Here is a 26,072-nt window from a genome sequence, read left to right as displayed (position 1 = left end):
TAAGTAGTATGATTAATTGAACTCTAATTTATCATGAACTTAGTCCTAATAGTTTTTTGCATATCTATGTTATAGATCAATAGCTCGCGTATAGCTCCCCTATTTTATTTTGAAAGATGGTAGTAGCAATGATGCGGACTGGGTCCATGTTCTGAGGATTATCCTCTTTGCTGCACAAAAGAATTATGTCCTTGATGCACCGCTAGGTGATAGACCTATTGCAGGAGCAGATGGAGACGTTATGAACGTTTGGCAAACTCGGTATGATGACTACTTGATGGTTTAGTGCGGCTTGCTTTCCGGCTTAGAGTCGGGACTTCAAAAATGTTTTGAACGCCATAGAGCATATGAGATGTTCCAAGAGATGAATTTGGTATTTCAGACTCATGCCCGTGTCAAGAGGTATGAGACCTCTGGCAAGTATTTGCCTACAAGATGGAGGAGAATAGCTCAACCAATGAGCATGTGCTCAGAATGTCTGAGTACAACAATCGCTTGAATCAAGAGGGAGTTTATCTTCCAGATAAGATAGTGATTGACAGAGTTCTCTAGTCACTATCACCAAGTTACTGGAACTTCTTGATGAACTATAATATGCAAGGGATGACAAAAACGATTCCCCGAGCTCTTCGCGATGCTGAAATCGGCGAAGATAAATCAATAAAAGCATCAAGTGTTGATGGTTGACAAGACTAGTAGTTTCAAGTAAAAGGGCAAGGGAAAGAAAGGGAACTTCAAGAAGAATGTGAAGCAAGTTGCTACTCCCATGAAGAAGCCCAAAGCTAGACCCAAGCCTGAAACTAAGTGCTTCTACTGCAAAGAAAATGGTCACTGGAAGCGGAACTGCTCCAAATACTTAGCGGATAAGAAGGATGGCAAAGTGAACAAAAGTATATATGATATACATGCTATTGATGTGTACTTTACTAGTGTTCATAGTAGCCCCTGGGTATATTTGATACTGGTTCAGTTGCTATTCTTAGTAACTCGAAACCGGAGTTACAAAATGAACAGAGACTAGTTGAGGGCAAGGTGACGATGTGTGTTGGAAGTGATTCCAAGGTTAATAAGATCACCATCACACACTCCCTTTACCTTCGGGATTAGTGCTGAACCTAAAATAAATGTTATTTGGTGTTTGTGTTGAGCATAATATGATTGGATCATGTTTATTACAATACGGTTATTCATTTAAGTTAAAGAATAATTGTTATTCTATTTACATGAATAAAACCTTTTGTGGTCATACACCCAAGGTGAATGGTTTATTGAATCTCGATCGTAGTGATACACATATTCATGATATTGATGCCAAAAGATGTAAAGTTGATAATGATAGTGCAACATACTAGTGGCACTGCCGTTTAAGTCATATTGGTGTAAAGCGCATGAAGAAACTCCATGCGGATGGACTTTTGGAATCACTTGATGCTGGCGAACCATGTCTCATGGGCAAGATGACTAAGACTCCGTTCTCTGGAACAATGGAGTGAGCCACTGACTTATTGGAAATAATACCTACTGATGTATGCGGTTCGATGAGTGTTGAGGCTCGTGGCGGGTATCATTATTTTTTGACCTTCATAAATGATTTGAGTAGATATGGGTATATCTACTTAATGAAACACAAGCTTGAAACATTTGAAAAGTTCAAAGAATTTCAGAGTGAAGTTGAGAATCATCGTAACAAGAAAATAAAGTTTCTACTATCTGATCATGGAGGCGAATATTTGAGTTATGAGTTTGGCCTTCATTTGAAACAATGTGGAATATTTTCACAACTCACACCACCTGGAACACCACATCGTAATGGTGTCCGAACATCGTAACCGTACTTTATTATATATGGTGCGATCTATCATGTCTCTTACCGATTCACTATCGTTTTGGGGTTATGCATTAGAGACAGCTGCATTCACATTAAATAGGGCACCATCTAAATCCGTTGAGATGACACCATATGAACTGTGGTTTAGCAAGAAACCTAAGCTCTCGTTTCTTAAAGTTTCGGGCTATGATGCTTATGTGAAAAAGTTTCAACCTAATAAGATCGAACCCAAATCGGAGAATTGCGTCTTCACAGGATACCCAAAGGAAACTGTTGGGTACACCTTCTATCACAGATCCCAAGGCAAGATATTCCTTACCAAGAATGGATCCTTTCTACAGAAGAAGTTTCTCTCGAAAGAAGTGAGTGGGAGGAATGTACAACTTGATGAGTTAATTGTACCTTCTCCCGAATTGGAAAGTAGTTCATCACAGAAATCAGTTCCAGTGATTCCTACAGCAATTAGTGAGGAAGCTAATGATGATGATCATGAAAATTCAGATCAAGTTACTACCGAACCTCGTAGGTCAACCAGAGTATGGTCCGCACCAGAGTGGTACAGTACTGCTTTCTGGAAGTCATTTTACTACACCATGATGAACCTACGGACTATGAGGAAGCGATGATGAGCCTAGATTTCGTGAAATGGCTTGAGGCCATGAAATCTGAGATGGGATCCATGTATGAGAACAAAGTATGGACTTTGATTGACTTTCCCGATGATTAGCGAGCCAATGAGAATAAATGGATCTTCAAGAGGAAGACGGACGCTGATAGTAGTGTTACTATCTAAAAAGCTCAAATTTTCGCAAAAAAGTTTTCGACATGTTCAAGGTGTTGACTACGATAAGATTTTATCACTCGTAGTGATGCTTAAGTCTGTCCGAATCATGTTAGCAATTGCCACATTTTATGAAATCTGGCAAAAGGATGTCAAAACTACATTCCTTAATGGATTTCTTAAAGAAGAGTTGTATATGATGCAACAAGAAGGTTTTGTCAATCCTAAAGGTGCTAACAAAGTGTGCAAACTGCAGCGATCCATCTGTGGACTGGTGCAAGCATCTCGGAGTTGGAATATACACTTTGATAAGGTGATTAAAGCATATAGTTTTATATAGACTTGCGGTGAAGGCTGTATTTACAAGAAAGTGAGTGGGAGCACTACAGCCTTTCTTATAAGTATATGTGAATGACATATTGTCGATCGGAAATGATGTAGAATTTTCTGGAAAGCATAAAGGAGTGTTTGAAAGGAGTTTTTCAAAGAAATACCTCAGTGAAGCTGCTTACATATTGAGCATCAAGATCTATAGATATAGATCAAGATGCTTGATAAGTTTTTTCAATGAGTACATACATTGACAAGTTTTTTGAAGTAGTTCAAAATGTAACAGTCAGAGAAGGAGTTCTTGCCTGTGTTGCAAGGTGTGAAGTTGAGTAATGTTGGAAATATGCCCTAGAGGCAATAATACAATGGTTATTATTATATTTCCTTGTTCATGATAATTGTCTATTGTTCATGCTATAATTGTGTTATCCGGAAATCGTAATACATGTGTGAATACATAGACCACAACATGTCCCTAGTGAGCCTCTAGTTGACTAGCTCGTTGATCAATAGATGATTACGGTTTCCTGACCATGGACATTCGATGTCATTGATAACGGTATCACATCATTAGGAGAATGATGTGATGGACAAGACCCAATCCTAAGCATAGCACAAGATCGTGTAGTTCGTCTGCTAAAGCTTTTCTAATGTCAAGTATCTTTTCCTTAGACCATGAGATTGTGCAACTCCCGGTTACTGTAGGAATGCTTTGGGTGTGCCAAACGTCACAACGTAACTGGGTGGCTATAAAGGTGCACTACGGGTATCTCCGAAAGTGACTGTTGGGTTGGCATGAATCAAGACTGGGATTTTTCACTCCGTATGACGGATAGGTATCTCTGGGCCCACTCGATGATGCATCATCATAATGAGCTCAATGTGTCTAAGCGGTTAGTCACGGGATCATACATTACGGAACGAGTAAAGTGACTTGCCGGTAACGAGATTGAATGAGGTATTGGGATACTGACGATCTAATCTCGGGCAAGTAACGTACCGATTGATTGAATCCTCGACATCGTGGTTCATCCGATGAGATCATCGTGGAACATGTGGCAGCCAACATGGATATCCAGATCCCGCTGTTGGTTATTGGCCGAAGAGATGTCTCATGATTCCCGAACCCGTAAGGTCTACACACTTAAGGTTCGGTGATGCTAGAGTTGTTATGGGAATTAGTATGCGGTTACCGAATGTTGTTCGGAGTCCTAGATGAGATCCCAGACATCACGAGGAGTTCCGGAATGGTGCGGAGATAAAGATTTATATATGGGAAGTCCTTATTCGGTCGCCGGAAGTGTTCGAGGGTTTATCGGTATTGTACCGGGACCACCGAAGGGGTTCCGGGGGTCCACCAGGAGGGTCCACCTGCCTTGGAGGGCCCTATGGGCTGAATATGGAGGGGAACCAACCCCTAGGTGGGCAGGGCGCCAAACCCCCTAGGGCCCATGCGCCTAGGGTTTAGGGGAAACCCTAAATGGGGCGCCCCCCTTGGCTTGGGGGGCAAGCCAACCCCGTTGGCCGCCCCCTCTAGATCCATTGACTAAGCCTCTCTCACGAGCAAAACATGATCAACACCAAGACTCCATGGGTGTTAGAATCATTACTATGTAATATAGATTATTGACTCTAGTGCAAGTGGGAGACTGAAGGAAATATGCCCTAGAGGCAATAATAAGTTGTTCTTTATATTTCCTTATATCTTGGTAAATGTTTATTATTCATGCTAGAATTGTATTAATCGGAAACTAAGTACATGTGTGAATACATAGACAAACAGAGTGTCCCTAGTATGCCTCTATTTTACTAGCTCGTTAATCAAAGATGGTTAAATTTCCTAACCATAGACATGTGTTGTCATTTGATGAACAGGATCACATCATTAGAGAATGATGTGATGGACAAGACCCATCCGTTAGCTTAGCATAATGATCGTTTAGTTTTTTCTGCTATTGTTTTCTTCATGACTTATACATTCTATGACTAAGAGATTATGAAACTCCCAAATACCAGAGGAACACTTCGTGTACTATCAAACGTCACAATCTAACTGGGTGATTATAAAGATGCTCTATAGGTGTCTCCGATGGTGTTTGTTGAGTTGGCATAGATCAAGATTAGGATTTGTCACTCCGTGTATCTGAGAGGTATCTCTGGGCCCTCTCGGTAATGCACATCACTATGAGCCTTACAAGCAATGTGACTAATGAGTTAGTCACGGGATGATGCATTATAGAATGAGTAAAGAGACTTGCCGGTGACGAGATTGAACTAGGTATGATGATACCGACGATCGAATCTCGGGCAAGTAACATATCGATGACAAAGGGAACAACGTATATTGTTATGCGGTTTGACCGATAAAGATCTTCGTAGGATATGTAGGAGCCAATATGAGCATCCAGGTTCCGCTATTGGTTATTGACCGGAGATGTTTCTCGGTCATGTCTACATAGTTCTCAAACCCATAGGGTCTGCACGCTTAACGTTCGATGATGATTTGTATTATGAGTTTTGTTGGGGAATGTAGTAATTTCAAAAAATTTCCCGTGCACACGCAAGATCATGGTGATGCATAGCAACGAGAGGGGAGAGTGTCATCCACGTACCCTCGTAGACCGTAAGTGGAAGCGTTATGAGAATGCGGTTGATGTAGTCGTACGTGTTCATGATTCGACCGATCCAAGTAACAAATGTACGACACCTCCGAGTTCAGCACACGTTCAGCTCGGTGACGTCCCACGAACTCCGATCCAGCAGAGCTTCGAGGGAGAGTTCCGTCAGCACGATGGTGTGATGACGGTGATAATGAGGCTACCGACGCAGGGCTTCGCCTAAGCACTGCTACGATATGACCGAGGTGGATTATGGTGGAGGGGGCACTGCACACGGCTAAAAGATCAATTAATCAACTTGTGTGTCCATGGGGTGCCCCCTCCCCCGTATATAAAGGAGTGGAGGAGGGGGAGGGCCGGCCCTGTACTATGGCGTGCCCTGGGGAGTCCTACTTCCACCGGGAGTAGGATTCCCCCCTTCCATGTAGTAGGAGTAGGAGAGAAGGAAAGGGAAAAGAGAAGAGAAGGAAGGAGGGGGCGCCACCCCTCCCCTAGTCCAATTCGGACTAGGCCTTGGGGCGCGCGCAACCTCCCCTATCTCTTTCCCCAAAAGCCCAATAAGGCCCATGTACTCCCCGACGAATTCCCGTAACTCTCCGGTACTCCGAAAAATACCCGAATCACTCGGATCCTTTCTGATGTCCGAATATAGTCCTCCAGTATATCAATCTTTATGTCTCAACCATTTCGAGACTCCTCGTCATGTCCCCGATCTCATTCGAGACTCTGAACTACCTTGGGTACATCAAAACACATAAACTCATAATACTGATCGTCACCGAATGTTAAGCGTGCGGACCCTACGGGTTCAAGAACTATGTAGCCATGACCGGGACTCATCTCCGGTCAATAACCAATAGCGGAACCTGGATGCTCATATTGGTTCCTACATATTCTATGAAGATCTTTACCGGTCAAACCGCATAACAACATATGTTGTTCCCTTTGTCATCGGTATGTTACTTGCCCGAGATTCGATTGTTGGTATCTCAATACCTAGTTCAATCTCGTTACCGGCAAGTCTATTTACTCGTTTGGTAATGCATCATTCCGCAACTAACTCATTAGTTACATTGTTTGCAAGGCTTCTAGTGATGTGCATTACCGAGAGGGACCAGAGATACCTCTCCAACAATCGGAGTGACAAATCCTATTCTTGATCTATGCCAACTCAACAAGTACCATCGGAGACACCTGTAGAGGACCTTTATAATCACCCAGTTACATTGTGATGTTTGGTAGCACACAAAGTGTTCCTCTGGTATTCGGGAGTTGCATAATCTCATACTCATAGGAACATGTATAAGTCATGAAGAAAGCAATAGCAACAAACTAAACGATCATCATGCTAAGCTAACAGATGGGTCAAGTCAATCACATCATTCTCTAATGATGTGATCCCGTTAATCAAGTGACAACTCATGCCTATGGCTAGGAAACTAAACCATCTTTGATTCAACGAGCTAGTCAAGTAGAGGCATACTAGTGACACTCTGTTTGTCTATGTATTCACACATGTACTAGGTTTCCGGTTAATACAATTCTAGCATGAATAATAAACATTTATCATGATATAAGGAAATATAAATAACAACTTTATTATTGCCTCTAGGGCTTATTTCCTTCAAGTTTTTGTGATTTGATGACCGAAGGTTGTTCAGAGTCCCGGATGAGATCATAGACATGACGAGGAGTCTCGAAATAATGGAGACATAAATATTCATATATTGGAAGGTTACATTCGGGGACCAGAATGCTTCAGGTCATTTCGGATGAGTTTCGGAGTACCGGGGGTTACCGGAACCCCGCCGGGAAATTATTGGGCCTCATGGACCTAGTGGTGGAAGAGAGGAGGCCGGGCAGGGAGTGGCGCGTGGCCCCATAGCCCAAACCGAATTGGACCAGGGTTGGGGGGCGACCCCTTTTCCTTCTGTCCTTCTCCTCCTTCTCCTACTAGGAATAGGAAAGAGGAGGGGAATCCTACTTGGACTGGGGAGTCCTAGTAGGATTCCCCACACCTGGCACCCCCCCTTAGGCCGGCCACCTCTTCCCTCACCTCCTTTATATACGTGGCCAGGGGACACCCCATAGAGACACAAGTTGATCTTTTAGCCGTGTGCGGTGTCCCCCCTCCACAGTTACACACCTCGGTCATATCGTTGTAGTGCTTAGGCAAAGCCCTGCGTCGGTAACTTCATCATCACTGTCACCATGCTGTCATGCTGACAGAACTCTCCCTCGGCCTCAATTGGACCAAGAGCTCGAGGGACGTCATCGAACTGGACATGTGCTGATCGCGGAGGTGTCGTGCGTTCAGTACTTGGATCGGTTGGATCACGAAGACGTTCGACTACATCAACCGTGTTACTAAACGCTTCCGCTTTCAGTCTACGAGGGTACGTAGACACACTCTCCCCTCTCGTTGCTATGCATCTCCTAGATAGATATGCGTGTTCATAGGTAATTTTTTTGAAATATTGTGTTCCCCAGCACCTCGGTCATATTGTTGTAGTGCTTTGGCGAAGCCCTACGTCGGTAACTTCATCATCACCGTCAACACGCCGTCGTGCTGACGAAACTCTCCCTCATCCTCGACTGGATCAAGAGCTCGAGGGACGTCATCGAGCTGAACATGTGTTGAACACGGAGGTGTCGTACTTTTGGTGCTAGGATCAGTTGAATCGCGAAGACGTTCGACAACATCAACCGCGTTACTAAATGCTTCCTCTTTCGGTCTACGAGGGTATGGGGACACACTCTCCTCTCTCGTTGCTATGCATCTCCTAGATAGATCTTGCGTGATCGTAGGAATTTTTTTGAAATACTGCATTCCCAACATGAGAAGCTCGAGGCCGACAAGAAGGCCGCTGATGATGATGCTACTGGCACCGCCGCCGTGGCTTCTGCATGGCCTACTGGAGGGTATAACGCGTTTATCCCTCTCCTGATTATTTTTTTGTATTAGCAGTACTAGCATTATGTGTAGATCTGTCTACTGTTTGCGCCGTACGTGCTTGTTTAGATCAGCATTAGTATGTTGTTAGTTCTATCAATGCCATGCTAGTCATCTATTTATGGATTAAATTTGTTGAAAAATTACCTATTTACTCAGCAAGGAACTCATGCGAATATTAGTGCTAGTAAGGTCTACCATTTCTCGCCAAAACTGGCTAGTAAACATGAGATCCCAATCAGTAATGACCGACCTCGGCATGCCATGCAATTTGTGTTGGGAAACATAGTAGAAAATTTAAAAAATCACCCTATGAACAACTTGAAACACTATGAAGGTGTTGAAAGGATCGATATGGTTAACTAAAGGAGGGGGGTGAATACTATGAATTTTTAGCCTTTCTTAACAAAATGGGTAAAGCAATAAACAAGTTGTCTAGGTGTGCAACTAGGTGAGCAATCAATATGATGCAAGCAGCAGCAACAACAACAACACAAGCAAGCAAATGATACAACACAAATATAGCTTGCACAAAGTAATGGTAAGAAATAACCATAAGTGGAGCCGGTGGAGACGAGGATGTGCTACCGAAGTTTCTTCACTTTGAGGGGAAGTACGTCTCCATTGCGACGGCTGCTTCGAGGATGTTGCTACTGTGTCGCAATTGGAGCGGCGGCGCTACTGTGTTGTTGCAATTGGGGGTGACAAGCTTGACGCAGACAACGACGGTGGCGTTTCTACATGTTATTTTTCAGTTGCAAAAATTTCTGCAACATCTTCTATGTTGCAAAAGTTCTTCCACAAAATTTTTGTTGTTGCCAAAAAGTGAAGACATAAAAAATAATTCTACAACAAGACATATGTTGCAAAACAAATCGCACAACATGACCTATGTTGCAAAAAAATCCTGCAACATTATCTCTGTTGCAAATGTTCCGCAACAAGATCTCTGTTCTAGAGTCTAGGAAGACGTTCAAGCGCAAAGATTGTGTAGATCCAACGGCTTACAAGATGGCGGATCTTTTAAAAAGATCTTTACATCTACCCGGATTTATAGGAGTAGAAAAAAAACTAACTAACTGACGCACTTTTTAAGGAAGCAATCCATCATCACACCATTCCCACCACGCCCTGATCCCTAGCGGCTCCGTTAATTGTGACCCATGCGGCCGGGTTCGCAGGATGTCAAAGCACAAAGGTGCCGCCTTGGCCCGCGCCCGCGAATGCCGCCGGTCAGAACGGGAAACCGGCGGCTCGGCGGCTCTCCCCACGGACATACTCGGCCTCGTCACCGACCTGGTCCTTGACGCCGCGGACTATGTCGCCTTCCATGATGTCTGCTCCGGCTGGCGCACCCGCACGCCCACGCCGCGCGAGCGCGACCCGGCCATGCGCGACCCGCGCCTCTGGCCCCGGGGCCGGGTGGCGCTCTGCGACGGCGACGCGGTCCGCCCGAAGGACGCGCGGTAGATTGCCCAGCTCCATGATGACCCACAAGTATAGGGGATCTATCATAGTCCTTCTGATAAGTAAGAGTGTCGAACCCAACAAGGAGTAGAAGGAAATGATAAGCGGTTTCCAGCAAGGTATTCTCTGCAAGTACTGAAACAAGTGGTAACAGATAGTTTTGTGATAGGATAATTTGTAACGAGTAACAAGTGACAAAAGTAAATAAAGTGCAGCAAGGTGGCCCAATCCTTTTTGTAGCAAAGGACAAGCCTGGACAAACTCTTATATATTGAAAAGCGCTCCCGAGGACACATGGGAATATCATCAAGCTAGTTTTCATCACGTCCATATGATTCGCGTTCGGTACTTTGATAATTTGGTATGTGGGTGGACCGGTGCTTGGGTACTGTCCTTACTTGGACAAGCATCCCACTTATGATTAACCTCTATTGCAAGCATCCGCAACTACAACAAAAGTATTAAGGTAAACCTAACCATAACATGAAACATATGGATCCAAATCAGCCCCTTACGAAGCAACACATAAACTACGGTTTAAGCTTCTGTCACTCTAGCAACCCATCATCTACTTATTACTTCCCAATGCCTTCCTCTAGGCCCAAATAATGGTGAAGTGTCATGTAGTCGACGTTCACATAACACCACTAGAGGGGAGACAACATACATCTCATCAAAATATCGAACGAATACCAAATTCACATAACTACTAATAGCAAGACTTCTCCCATGTCCTCAGGAACAAACATAACTACTCACAAAGCATAAACATGTTCATAATCTGAGGGGTATTCATATGCATATATGATCTGAACATATGACCTTCCACCAATTAAACCAACTAGCATCAACTACAAGGAGTAATTAACACTACTAGCAACCTACTAGCACCAATCCCGGACTTGGAGACACAAATTGGATACAAGAGATGAACTAGGGTTTTGAGAGGAGATGGTGCTGATGAAGATGTTGATGGAGATTGCCCTCTCCCGATGAGAGGAGCGTTGGTGATGATGATGGCGATGATTTCCCCCTTCGGGAGGGAAGTTTCCCCGGCAGAACAGCTCTGCCGGAGCCCTAGATTGGATCCGCCAAGGTTCCGCCTCGTGGCGGCGGAGTTTCGCCCGAGAAGATGGCTTCCTATTTTTTTCCCATCGAAAGACTTCATATGGCATAAGATGGCCACCGGAGGGCCACCAGGGGGCCCACGAGGTAGGGGCGCGCCCAGTGGGGTAGGGCGCGCCCCCCACCCTCGTGGGCAGGGTATGGCCCCGCTGGTGAATCTCTTCCGCTGAGTATTTTTTATATATTCTGAAAACGTCTTCCGTGAAGTTTCAGGACTTTTGGAGCTGTGTAGAAAAGGTCTCTAATATTTGCACCTTTTCCAGCCCAGAATCCCAGCTGCCGGCATTCTCCCTCTTCATGTAAACCTTGTAAAATAAGAGAGAATAAGCATAAGTATTGTGACATAATGTGTAATAACAGCCCATAATGCAATAAATATCGATATAAAAGCATGATGCAAAATGGATGTATCAACTCCCCAAGCTTAGACATCGCTTGTCCTCAAGCGAAAAGCCGAAATCGAAAAATATGTCCACATGTTTAGAGATAGAGGTGTCGATAAAAATAAAATACGGACATGAGGGCATCATGATCATTCTTAGAACAACAACCTATATTATACTTGGCATATGATTTCTTATGCTAGAGTAATAATTCAATCACAATTTCAAGTATGAATCGTAAACTTCATTGAAAACTAACAAACTATAATCTCAGTCATTGGAGCAATTGCAATTTATGATAACATAGGAAAGAGTCAATGTATAAGAGCTTTTCAGCAAGTCCACGTACTCAACTATCATATAGTCTTTCACAATTGCTGACACTCACGCAATACTTATGGGTATGGAGTTTTAATCGGACATAGAGAAAGATAGGGGCTTATAGTTTTGCCTCCCAACGTTTTACCTCAAGGGTAATGTCAACAATAATAGTTCATGAAAACTCACATCCAATTAGCCATATATACTAGGATCTTTCGAACATACTATGCTTGCCAAAGGATAAAGTGTAAAAAGGAAGGGTGAAGATCACCATGACTCTTATGCAATGTAGGAGATAAAAGTAAAAGATAAGCCCTTCTTAGAGGGAAGCAGAGATTGTCATGTGCTTTTATGGTTTGACGCACAAAATCTTAGTGCGAAAGAACGTCACTTTATATTGCCACTTGTGATATGGACCTTTATTATGCAGTTTGTCGCATTTATTTCTTTCGTATAACACAATCGTATAAAGCTTATTTCTCCCACACTAATAAGTCATACATATTTAGAGAGCAATTTTTATTGATTGCACCGATGACAACTTACTTGGAGGATCTTACTCAATCCATAGGTAGGTATAGTGGACTCTTATGGCAAAACTGGTTTAAGGGTATTTGGAAGCACAAGTAGTATCTGTACTTGGTGCGATGAATTTGGCTAGCATGAGGGAGAAAGGCAAGCTCAATCATGTTGGATGATCCATGACAATATAATTTATCTCAGATGTAAGAAAACATAACCCATTACGTTGTCTTCCTTGTCCAACGTCAACTCTTTAGCATATCATATTTTAATGAGTGCTCACAATCATAAAAGATGTCCAAGATAGTATATCTATATGTGAAGACCTCTCTTTCTTAATTACTTCCTATTAATTGCAACGATGACCAAAACTATGCTTGTAAACTCTCAACAACTTTTATTCATCATACCTTTTTCTATCTGAGCTCATTACTCTCCATAAGACTCACATGATCTCTTTGTTTCTTTTTATTTCTTTCTCTTTTCTTTTATTCCCTTAGGATCATGGAAAAATAATCAAGCCCTTGACTCAACACTAATCTTTATTATATAGCTCACGGACTCAATTACATAGAGGGATCATAAAGCAAAACTCACAACTAGATCATACTAAAACTTTATTCTACTAGATCAAGATATTACCAAAAGGGTCAAACTAAGAAAAACGGTAAAAATAGAAGTGATGGTGATACGATACCGGGGCACTCCCCCAAGCTTGGCAGTTGCCAAGGGGAGTGCCCATACCCAGGTGATTATGTCTCCTTTGTTGGTGAAGAAGGTGGAGTTGTTGATGATGGATAGTCACACATCGAGCGTAGGAGGTCTTCTAACTTGCGGATAATGCCCTTGAGTGCGATGATATGCTCCTTCAACAAAATATTTTCACGTGTGAGATACTTATTTTGTATACGAGCTAACTCAATCATCTTGAAAGCTTCGATTTCTGTTGGGGTAAGATGATTGTGATCAAGTTGAAGGGTGTCTTCTGTTGCCGGAACTTGGTCCTCCATGGCCTTCTTGATCCCTTCATCCTTGTTGATCTCCATGGGTTCTTCTCTCTTCAGCTCTATCTTCATTAGCCAAGCATAGTTGCCCTCATGGTTGGAGGAGGAAGGAGACGACATAGTGCCTGGTCTTGACAACCCTGACAAAAAACAGCTCGAAATAAAGACAGGAGATTTTTGCGTGATACAGGAGTCAAAACCACCTGGAGATTATATAATGAATTTTTATCGACCAAAATACGTGTCGTGTACGAAAACGGAGTCCGGAGATCACACGATGTGCCCACGAGGTAGGGGGCGCGCCCAGGGGGTAGGGCACGCCCTCCACCCTCGTGGAGCCCTCGTGTCCTTCCCGTACTGCTTCTTATTGTTCTAAATATTCCAAAACGGATAAATATTGCCCTAAAAAATGTTTTGGAGTCGGTTTACTTACCGTACCACATACCTATTCCTTTTCGGAGTCTGAAACGCTCCGTAAAGTGTCCCTTATGTATTCCTCCGGGGTTACAGTTTTAATAACATTGGTTTCAACATTTATGGGATTACCTGAGATCTAATGTTTGATTCTTTGACCTTCACTACCTTCGGATTTGTGCCTTCGAAGTTGTTGATTTTTATGGCACCGGAACGATAGACCTCCTCGATAACATAAGGACCTTCCCATTTAGAGAGAAGTTTTCTTGCAAAAAATCTTAAACGAGAGTTGTATAGCAATACATAGTCACCTACATTAAACTCACGCTTTTGTATCCTTTTGTCATGCCATCTTTTAACTTTTTCTATAAACAACTTGGCATTTTCATAGGCTTGGGTTCTCCATTCATCAAGTGAGCTAATATCAAATAACCTCTTCTCACCGGCAAGTTTGAAATCATAATTGAGTTCCATAATAGCCCAATATGCCTTGTGTTCTAGTTCGAGAGGTAAGTGACATGCTTTTCCATAAACCATTTTATACGGAGACATACCCATAGGATTTTTATATACAGTTCTATAAGCCCATAATGCATCATCAAGTTTCTTGGACCAATTCTTTCTAGATCTATTAACAGTCTTTTGCAAAATTAATTTGAGCTCTCTATTACTCAATTCTACTTGACCACTAGACTGTGGGTGATAAGGAGATGCAATTCTATGATTAACATCATATTTAGCAAGCATTTTACGGAAAGAACCATGAATAAAATGTGAACCACCATCAGTCATTAAATATCTAGGGACTCCAAATCTTGGAAAAATAACTTCTTTAAGCATTTTAATAGAAGTGTTATGATCAGCACTACTAGTTGCAATAGCTTCTAGCCACTTAGTAACGTAATAAACATCAACTAAAATATGTGTATATCCATTAGAGGAAGGAAAGGGTCCCATATAGTCAAAGCCCCAAACATCAAATGGTTCAATAATGAGTGATAATTCATAGACATTTCTTGACGTCTACTAATATTACCAATTCTTTGACATTCATCACAAGATAAGACAAACTTGCGGGCATCCTTGAAGAGAGTAGGTGTGGCACCCCGGCTCAGAGCAATCGGTTTTACATTGCCAGCCCAGAGACCATGTCTTCTGGCAGCGCACAACATCTTGGTACAGAATAACAACCGCTTTATTGATGCTAGCGGAACAGAGTTACATTACAATAGCTGTCGAGGCCAAGCGGCACACTCGGTGCGGCTGAACAATATGTACATTATTTAGTGAACATAAATGGGCCTCGATCCAAACAACTACGTGGCAGCGGAATAACGTCGTGGCGGAAGCTCCATATCACAGGGACACCGATGTGGACACGATCTAGACTCGGACAGCGCTCTCCTCCAATGATACTTTCCTGAAATCTGGCATGACATGCCAGGTCAGTACATTGAATGTAGCTGCAAGCTCACAACAGGAATCATCATAATGAAAAACAATATCATGATATTTAACCAATTATTAAAAATGCAACACTATATGCCAACATGCTGTGATCATGCTCGAACATCCCTCGGGATAGCTTACCAACCGTGATCATCTCTGGATCACAAACACGCCACCAATGTGGTCAGAATACACCACCAAAGTGGTCTTTCTCAAGAACAACTCGTGATCCTTACGGCGATCACAACCATGACCATCACTTGGTCCGAAATGCCTCGATGGCCTTTCTGCCATCCATCAACAATGCAAAGTTCATCGCTTAGTGTGCAATTTTTATTAAACGTTGACTCATGGTGGGACCTACTATGAGGCGTCCGTAATCGTGGACTCGGCTATCGATAGATTACACACTCTGCAGAGGTAGCACACTGCACCCACACCATGGAACCCATGGCCTCGCACTCCCATTCGGGTGGATCAAGGGCACTCCGACAAAACCCCTCCATTGCCACATCACTCTCCCAGCCACTCCAACCCAAATCCCCCAACGGGCTAGTCCTGGGTGGCCCCGTGTCTACCAAAGACACCCCGACCACCGTCGTGGTCAAAACACTCCCACTCGAGGACACTCCCACTCGGGGACTCGGTACCATAATCTCATCAATGAGCACACAAGATTATGGCTGCTCACCGGGCCAGGGCAAGCACGACATAACCTTCCCTAGATGGAGGCACCGACTAGAGGCCGTGTCAATGGACCGAATCAAGGCCTTCCCACAAAGGCAAATGTGGTTGCACTGGAAAGAAACTCGATTCAGCGGCACCATGACCCAGTCAACGGTATATTCAAGTTGAGTTATATTCAGGTTTAACTTAAAAAAATGACCGGTGTCATAGCATGCCATGAAATGCAAAATAACACATGCATCATATAATGATAAAATGACCGATGTCATCCTTATACACACCAAGCATATCGTCAACAACTCAATTTACTCTACTTGCTCAAATGACTCACAACTTAACCAAAATATTTTGCGACAAGTTTTATTAACTTCTTACACAAGAAAGTAACTTTGATAAATTTCTCATATGCTTGTCAAAAAGATTTCATTATCAACAACTCTTACTTTCTTTATCACTAAGTTGGGTTCAAACATTCTGTAAGACAAACAATATGATTAAACAAGTATTTAACAGAACATTTTCTAGCAACTTTTTATCAATCTAAGAGGGCAAAAACATAGCTTTAAATAATTGCTAACATACATATCAAAATTATTTCTAACATCACCTCAAATAAATCTTAACTTGCTTTATCCACTAAACTAGTTCAACCATTATGTTACTCAAGCATAACAACTAACCAATATTTAACAGAATATAAATAACTCCATAATCATTTAAATGCATGGATTAATCCTTTCATTCAAGTAAGAAATCACAAATATTGAAATGGCACCATGAAAATGTTATTGTCGCTTGCCTTAGTGCAGATGAGGTTCACAAGCCTCCTGGTGATCCTCAAGACAAGCTTCACCTTCTGAAAATAGTTTTAAACACAAAAAGAAAATATCAAGAACACTTCTGAAAATCACCAGAAATTCTAGACAGCTCAGAAAAATCTCATCTTTGGTGAGCTGCTAGATTTCTTATCAAAGAACACAATGCAAAAAGAATCAATTCATTTGGACTTATGGTTGAAGAGTTATGACTGTTTGAAGTGTTCTGTAAATTCAAATGAATTTGAAATTGACTGGGGGTGATGTCGAAGGCGTAAAGCCCCGCTAGTCAGGTGAGGGAAAAGGGAGAGGGAAACAGAGGGGGCCGCGGCTTCGCCGGAGCTCTCGCCGGTGACGTGGGCTCCTTGGCCCAAACGAGAGGGAGGGATGGCAAAAGGGGGTTGAGGCGCACCTGCCGATACCCGTAGCGTAGCTAGGGCGGTCGGACGGCGTCGAAATCAACCTCGCAAGCGGAGGCAGAATGTGGAGGTCACCGGAGTTGAGGAAGGCGGTGAGCAGAGGCCACTCCAGGGGCTCCGAGCGGGCGAGACGGCCTCACCGGAGAGAGGTGGAGGTCTTGGAGGGGTCGCCCATGCCTGGGAGGAGGTGGAGCTACAGCGGCGACCAGAGGGGATCGCCGGCGAGCTCAAGCTCGGGGACAGCGGCCCGAGGCCTCCCCGGCCGGGCTCCGGCCTCCTACTCGATCATGGGGTGTGTGTGAGTGTTGGTTGGTGCTCGAGGAGGCTGGGGAGGGCTCTATATATAGGAGAGCGGCGAGGGTGCTTCGGGCTCCGCCGGTGGACACCTGTCCACGGTGCCCAGTGAAGAGCGGCGTTAGTGAGAGGGGGAGAAGGCGACGAAGGTCACGCGGCCACTGTGGGCGGGCGGAGACGAGCACAGGATCAAGAGGGTGGCGACGAGAACAGTGCGCTCCGCACTGTTGGGCTGGACGGACCTTGCCCGTGCTCGCTGCGGCGAGCTCCGGCGTCGGCGAGCGCCAGGGAGGAGTTAAGAGCATTGAGACGATGATGGTGGCGAGGTTTGGCATGGTTGGGCAGGCGGGGAAGCGAGCACGCAAGCAATAGAGGCTCAGGCGCGTCGCAGAGCGCGTCGGCTGCATGCCAGCACGCCTAGACGAACGCGGTCACCGCGTGAACTATGACATCAGGTCGATCTAAGCATAAACTTAATGTCCGACATGTGGTTCGTGGTAGTTTTGAGTGTTACCACGATTTGGTTTGGATCCAGGTGCAGTAGAGAAGTTTTCACGCACCAAGTAAGTTTCTGGTCAGTAACTTTGTGATGTTACTATGGTCAAATGGCTTGGAGTTTGAAGTTGTGCTTTGGAGGCTAGTGATAAGTTACTAAGGTAAAGATGCACAAGAAATTTCAGGTCAAATGGAGCAAGTAAAATGGTAGTTGTTGTAGAAACCACCATTTCTGTCCAAAATTGAAAAGATTTTCTATAGCGAAAATATTTCAAAAAGTGATGGAATATTTTTGCTCGGGAAGGTGCACTAGGGTTCTAAGAATATTTGTGATTTATCTCAGATTTTTCTGAGCCATAAAAATTGGGGTTGCTTTGAAGCAAACAGATCTGGCTTAGGGTTTTAGAGAGAAAATGAATATTTTTCTTTTAATAAAATATTCCAAAGATTATTTTTGGGGTGGGTCAGAAGTGAAATAATGATTTAGGAGGGAAGTGAAGCACTTGGGTGAAAGCCAAGGATGCCCAAGTGTTGAAGTCCATATGACAAGATTCAGAAACCCCAAGTTTTAAAAAAATTCAAATGAAAAATCAAGCAAATAAGAAGGGGCAAAACCCAGGCTGTCACAAACCTCCCCCACTTAGAATGAATCTCATCCTCGAGATTCGGTTGCTTGGGAAAACCACTCTGGATACTGATCCCTAAGGAATTCTTCCTGCTCCCAAGTTGCTTCTGACTCTATGTGATGCTCCCACTGAACCTTGTAAAATTTTCTGACTTTACTGCGAGTGACCCTTTCCATTTGATCTAAAATTTTGAACGGTCTTTCTTCATAAGTTAAATCTTTTGCCAATTCTATCTCAGTCATTGCAATCCTTTTCTCAGGCGGGGATATGCATCGTCTCAGTTGCGAAACATGGAAGACGTTGTGTATGTCTGCCAATTCCGTGGGTAGTTCCACTTGATATACAACCGTACCCACTCGAGACATAATCGGGAATGGACCAATGAATCTGGGTGCCAGTTTTCCACGAGTCTGAAATCTCTTGACTCCTTTCATAGGAGTGACTCGGAGGTATATGTGTTCTCCGGGTTCAAAACTGACCTGCCGATGTTTGGCATCATAATAACTCTGCTGTCGAGATTTGGCCAATTGCAGCCTGTCTCGAATTTCCCTAACTTGTTTCTCAGCTTCCAGCATGAGATCTGTTCCGAAGATACGGCTATCTCCAGTCTGAGACCAATTTAGAGGAGTGCGGCACTTATGGCCATACAAAACTTCGTATGGTGACATCTTTAGACTGGTCTGGAAACTGTTGTTATAAGAGAACTCGGCATACGACAAGCAGTCTTCCCATTTAGCACCTTTGGCTAGCACACAGGCTCGCAACATATCCTCGAGTATTTGATTTACTCGCTCGGTCTGTCCATCTGTCTGAGGGTGATAGGCAGTACTATATTTTAGTGTTGTCCCCAAGCCTTGATGGAGACGGGACCAAAAAGCAGAGGTAAACAAAGAACCTCGGTCGGAAGTGATAGTTCGGGGTACTCCATGCAGACTGATGATCCTGGATACATACAGTTGTGCAAGTTCATCTGCTCTGTATCTGGTGTTGATTGGAATGAAATGAGCAACCTTGGTCAGGGTGTCTATTATAACCCAAATTGCATCCTTGCCTCGCTAAGTCCTAGGCAATCCTGTGATGAAATCCATGCAAATGTCATCCCATTTCCATTGTGAAACTGGCAGCGGTTGGAGAAGCCCGGCTGGCGTCTGATGATCTGCTTTCACCTTGTTGCATATGTCGCAACAGGCTACAAAATAGGCAATGTCTTTCTTCATACCATCCCACCAGAATATTTGTCTAAGGTTCTCGTACATTTTCGTACCTCCCAGGTGAATGGAATATGCGGACTCGTGGGCTTCGGACAGGATTTTCTTCTTCAAGTTCGGTTGATCTGGCACACAAATGCGTCCACGGAATCGGAGGGTGCCGAATTCGTCCTTGGAAAAGTCAGAGGCCTGCTTCACCATCTGGCCTTTGGCCCGTTTTTATAGGTTGGTGTCAGCTGGCTGGGCCTTGCAGATCTCCATCTCAAGTGTGGGGGTAACTTCCAAAATATTAGCGAGGTCAGCCTCTATGATGACCAAGTTGAGCTGAGCGATCTCCTCTTGGAGTTTGGTGGGCAATGATTTTAACATGGCATTTAAGCTGGCGGGCTTTCGACTGAGCGCATCAGCAACGACGTTGGCCTTGCCTGGATGGTAATTTATTCCAAGGTCATAATCCTTGACCAACTCTAACCATCTTCGCTGGCGGAGATTTAAATCAGGCTGAGTGAAAATGTACTTGAGGCTTTTGTGGTCGGTAAAAATTTGGCACCTTTTTCCAATGAGGTAGTGTCTCCAAATTTTTAACGCATGTACTACTGCAGCCAATTCCAAATCATGAGTAGGATAATTTCGCTCATGAGGTCGTAGCTGTCGTGATGCATAGGCTACTACCTTGCTGTCTTGCATCAACACGCAACCAATACCTTGTCTGGAAGCAACAAAGTACACATCAAAAATGCGATAAGTGTCTAGAAGAGTCAATACAGGTGCGGTTGTCAATCGTATCTTCAGCTCATTAAAAATCTTCTCACAATCCTCTATCCACTTAAACTTTGTATCCTTTTTAAGCAGCTCCGTCATGGGTTTAGCAATTTTGGAAAACCCTTCAATAAACCGACGATAGTACCCAGCTAATCCGAGGAAACTCTGGATCTGTGTCACGGTCGTGGGTGGTACCCACTCGAGCACATCCTTTACTTTGCTCGGGTCCACGGCTATACCTTCGGCGGATAGTACATGTCCGAGAAACCCAACTTTCTTGAGCCAAAATTCGCACTTACTGAACTTGGCGTATAGCTGATGGTCGCGGAGCCGTTGTAGTACTGCTCGGAGGTGATCCTTGTGTTCCTCTTCCCCCTTGGAGTAAATGAGGATGTCATCAATGAAGACTACCACAAATTTGTCGAGGAAGTCCATAAATACTTTGTTCATCATATGCATGAAGAAAGCAGGGGCATTAGTGAGACCAAAGGACATCACGGTATAATCGTAAAGACCGTACCGAGTAGTGAATGTGGTCTTAGGAATATCTTCCTTTTTAATCTTGAGCTGATGATATCCGGTTCGTAAATCGATTTTAGAAAATACCTTAGCCCCACTGAGCTGATCAAATAGATCATCAATCCTCGGCAGCGGGTATTTATTTTTGATGGTGACCTCATTCAGCTGGCGGTAATCTATGCACATACAGAGACTACCATCCTTTTTGCCCACGAAAATTGCAGGTGATCCCCACAGTGAAGAGCTGGGACAAATATAACCTTTCTGGAGTAATTCATCAAGCTGTTTCTTTAGCTCCACCAATTCCGATGAGGGCATCTGGTAATACTTCTTGTATAATGGTGCGGTTCCACGCACAAGATCAATGGCAAACTCCAGTTCCCGATCTTGTGGCATGCCTGGCAGTTCTTCTGGAAACACATGAGGGTACTCACTGACCACAGGAATAAATTCCAATTCAACCACAGCAGTGCACACTAATTCTGGCTTGGGTATATTCTTGCAAGCATAGAATTTGATGAGCTGCCCATCCAGACTGGTCAGATTGACTTCTCGGGTTACGCAGTTTATGCAAACTTGATATTTGGTCAACCAATTCATACCCAATATAATATCCAACTTTTTAGACTCAATGATTATCAGAGATGTTGGAAAACAGACCCCGTTGATACTGATCTCCAGATCACGGCAGACCATATTGCTCTTGATTATAGATCTCGGGGTTTGTACCAGCATATTTTTTCCCAAAAGTGTGCAAGGAAAATTGTTTTGGGCGGCAAAACTCCGAGAAATAAAAGAATGGGAAGCCCCAGAGTCAAATAAAATTATGGCAGGTATGTCAGTAATAGATAACATACCAATGACGACTTCTGGCTTCTCTTGGGCTTCATCGGCGGAGATATGATGCACGTGCCCGGTGAAGTTTTGCTGGTTTGACCGTGACTCCATAAAATTGACTTCCGGCCAGCTTAGGGCATTCGTCTTGTTGTTCTTGGGGCACTGCTTTGCATAATGTCCGTGATGTCCGCAAATGAAACAAGCATTATTGCACTGACGCTCCTCATGCATTGGATTGGTCACAATATTCTTGACTTGGGTGGTGTTCTTGTTAACATTCTGTTGCCAATTTGGCATGTATTCCACCTAAGTCTGCTGCCAGGTACGAGCCTTTTGCACAGGTGGCCCATGCTTCTTTTACTCAAACTTGCGCTTGTTGTCGTTAGCAGGCCTATTATCGGATATCATCTTGTGCTCCCGTTCAGCAATGAACGCCTTGTCCACCAGAGTTTGGAAATCCGTGAAATCAAACATACTGAGAGCACACCAAAGTTGCGGATTTAAACCTCCAAGAAATCTGTCAATCTTTCTTTCTTCGGTGGCCACGCCATACAAAGAGTAACAGGCCAAATGATTGAATTTTTGTAGATATTCAGACACAGACTGATTTCCTTGGACGAGTGCGAGAAATTCACGCTGCTTGGTATTCATAACTCCAGTAGGGATGTGGTATTTTCGGAACTTATCCTTAAATTTCTCCCAGGTGATTTCCTCATCACTCGGCCACATGGCCTTGGCATTTCCCCACCATATGGCAGCTGCACCTTCAAGGTAATGAGTTACAAATGGAACTTTATTATTTCCTTCAGTACGGGCAATCTCAAGCTTTTTCTCCATTGTACGCAACCAATCGTCGGCATCCAACGGGTCAACAGCCTGACTAAAACTGGGTGGATTGGTCCTCTGAAAATCTGACAGCGTTGAATGATGACCATTCGGATTTCCATTTTGTCCAACCATATTTCTCAATATTTGGCCTGAACACTTCTCAATATTTCAATCAGATCATTGTTTCTTTTCTCTTCAAACATACGCAGAATTTGCTCGGTGGAGGCAGGATCAGGCGGTGGAGGTGGTGGCTGAACCAACGGCTCGGGAGAATGTCCTGCCTGTCGTGCGGAACGACGAACAGGAGTTCCCTCACGAACGTTGCTACTGCTGCCTCCCCGCATCATCCTATTGTGAATTTTTCCCAAGACAACACAATCTAGATGAGAAACACCCAAAAATAAAATTGGGGAAAAGCCAGCGACAAATCCCGGAAGAAAGCAGAAAAAGCAAAAAATATGGCGAATAAAGTCTCAACATAATTATACATAGACTCATACATGAAAAGTAAACAACATGACTGGTTCACTACTCTCGTACAGGCAACGAAACATCATGACTACATCCATACATCAACCAGACAGCTGCGAATACTCAAAGATACTACTGCTCTGCTGGTGCTGCGGCGTCCTCCCCTGAAGTGGTCTCGGATCCCGAACTAACGTGGTTAACGGAAACCTCTGGGTTAAAGGTAACACGAGAGCGCTTCCTCGAGGGCTCTCCCTCAGGGGAAGGGGTAGGATGAAGCATCGGGGCTACAGGGGTAGCGAGAAGTGAGACCCACTCAGCCGAAGTACTGAGAGGGTTCGCGGCCGAGACGCCCGTGCTACTCGGGGGAGTAACCGACGAAATAGGGGAGCTAGAACTGACTAGGACATAAGGGGTAAATCCCAGTGAAGACGGAGTAGTGGCAGATCTAGCAGTGACCAAAGTAGTGGCTAAAGTAGTACGAGTCAGCTCTCGAGCCAGTTCGTGGATCATGAGATAGCTAGCCGTGATATAACAAGCAAGGTGGCTAGCAACGCTATCAGACTTCGGATCAATGAGAGGGAAACGGACACGACCGTTGTTGTGCAGATATGTGTAGTAGTAAAAACCTGGGTGGTTCTGCATTTGGACCTTGTTGTAACGAAGCTCGACAAGGACCTCGAATGCAGCAAACTGGACAGCCTGAGAAGCGGTGGAGGCATAATCGCTTCGAGAAGTGTGAGTGTAAGAGCTGGAATCGAAACTAGTGCGCAGAGTGACCACTGCGTGATACTCATATACTGAATCAGCTAGATGCTCCCGGTACACACAATAGACTGGGTCATCTCTGAGAGGATACAGCCGACGCCACACGTTGTGAAGGAGGTGCGGTGATGTGTACGACATCAGCTGCAACTGGCAGGGATACGGCACCGGAGCCATCTACACTCACAACCATTAGCAGGTTAGCATAAAAATAGATAAACCGAATGCATGAACTCAATAATTAGCACAAATTACTACCGGCACTCAACTAAAAAAACTCGTATCTAGCGTGTCGTAGCCTAGCATGGCCTACAGTCAGCGCGGCTCTGATACCAAGCTTGTGGCACCCCGGCTCAGAGCGACCAGTTTACCATACATTGCTAGTCTAGAGACCATGTCTTCTGGCAACGCACAACATCTTGGTACAGAATAACAACCGCTTTATTGATGCTAGCGGAATAGAGTTACATTACAACAGCTGTCGAGGCCAAGCGGCACACTCAGTGCGGCTGAACAATATGTACATTACTTAGTGAACATAAATGGGCCTCGATCCAAACAACTACGTGGCAGCGGAATAATGTCATGGCGGAAGCTCCATATCACATGGACACCGATGTGGACACGATCTAGACTCGGACAGCGCTCTCCTCCAATGATACTTTCCTGAAATCTGGCATGACACGCCAGGTCAGTACATTGAATGTACTTGCAAGCTCACAACAGGCATCATCATAATGACAAACAATATCATGATATTTAACCAATTACTAAAAATGCAACACTATATGCCAACATGCTGTGATCATGCTCGAACGTCCCTCGGGACAGCTTACCAACCGTGATCATCTCTGGATCACAAACACAACACCAAAGTGGTCAGATCAAAAACACACCACCAAAGTGGTCAGAATACACCACCAAAGTAGTCTTTCTCAAGAACAACTCGTGATCCTTACGGCGATGACAACCATGACCATCATTTGGTCCCAAATGCCTCGATGGCCTTTCTGCCATCCATCAACAATGCAAAGTTCATCGCTTAGTGTGCAATTTTTATTAAACGTTGACTCATGGTGGGACCTACTACGAGGTGTCCGTAATCGTGGACTCGGCTATCGATAGATTACACACTCTGCAGACGTAGCACACTGTACCCACACCACGGAACCCATGGCCTCGCACTCCCTTTCGGGTGGACCAAGGGCATTCCGACAAAACCCCTCCATTGCCACATCACTCTCCCGGCCACTCCGACCCAAATCCCCGAACGGGCTGGTCCTGGGTGGCCCCGTGTCTACCAAAGACGCCCCGACCACCGTCGTGGTCAAAACAGTCCCACTCGGGGACACTCCCACTCAGGGACTCGGTACCATAATCTCATCAACGAGCACACAAGATTATGTCTGCTCACCGGGCCAGGGCAAGCACGACATAACCTTCCCTAGATGGAGGCACCGACCAGAGGCCGTGTCAATGGACCGAATCAAGGCCTTCCCACAAAGGCAAATGTGGCTGCACTAGAAAGAAACTCGATTTAGCGGCACCATGACCCAGTCAACGGTATATTCAAGTTGAGTTATATTCAGGTTTAACTTAAAAAAATGACCGGTGTCATAGCATGCCATGAAATGCAAAATAACACATGCATCATATAATAATAAAAATGACCGATGTCATCCTTATACACACCAAGCATATCGTCAACAACTCAATTTACTCTACTTGCTCAAATGACTCACAACTTAACCAAAATATTTTGTGACAAGTTTTATTAACTTCTTACGCAAGAAAGTAACTTTGATAAATTTCTCATATGCTTGTCAAAAAGATTTCATTATCAACAACTCTTACTTTCTTTATCACTAAGTTGGGTTCAAACATTGTGTAAGACAAATAATATGATTAAACAAGTATTTAACAGAACATTTTCTAACAACTTTTTATCAATCTAAGAGGGCAAAAACATAGCTTTAAATAATTGCTAACATACATATCAAAATTATTTCTAACATCACCTCAAATAAATCTTAACTTGCTTTATCCACTAAACTAGTTCAACCATTATGTTACTCAAGCATAACAACTAACCAATATTTAACAGAATATAAATAACTCCATAATCATTTAAATGCATGGATTAATCCTTTCATT

This window comes from Triticum aestivum, chromosome 3A (assembly GCF_018294505.1).
Source record: "Triticum aestivum cultivar Chinese Spring chromosome 3A, IWGSC CS RefSeq v2.1, whole genome shotgun sequence".
Lineage (NCBI taxonomy): Eukaryota > Viridiplantae > Streptophyta > Magnoliopsida > Poales > Poaceae > Triticum > Triticum aestivum.
This window is presented reverse-complemented; position numbering follows the sequence as displayed.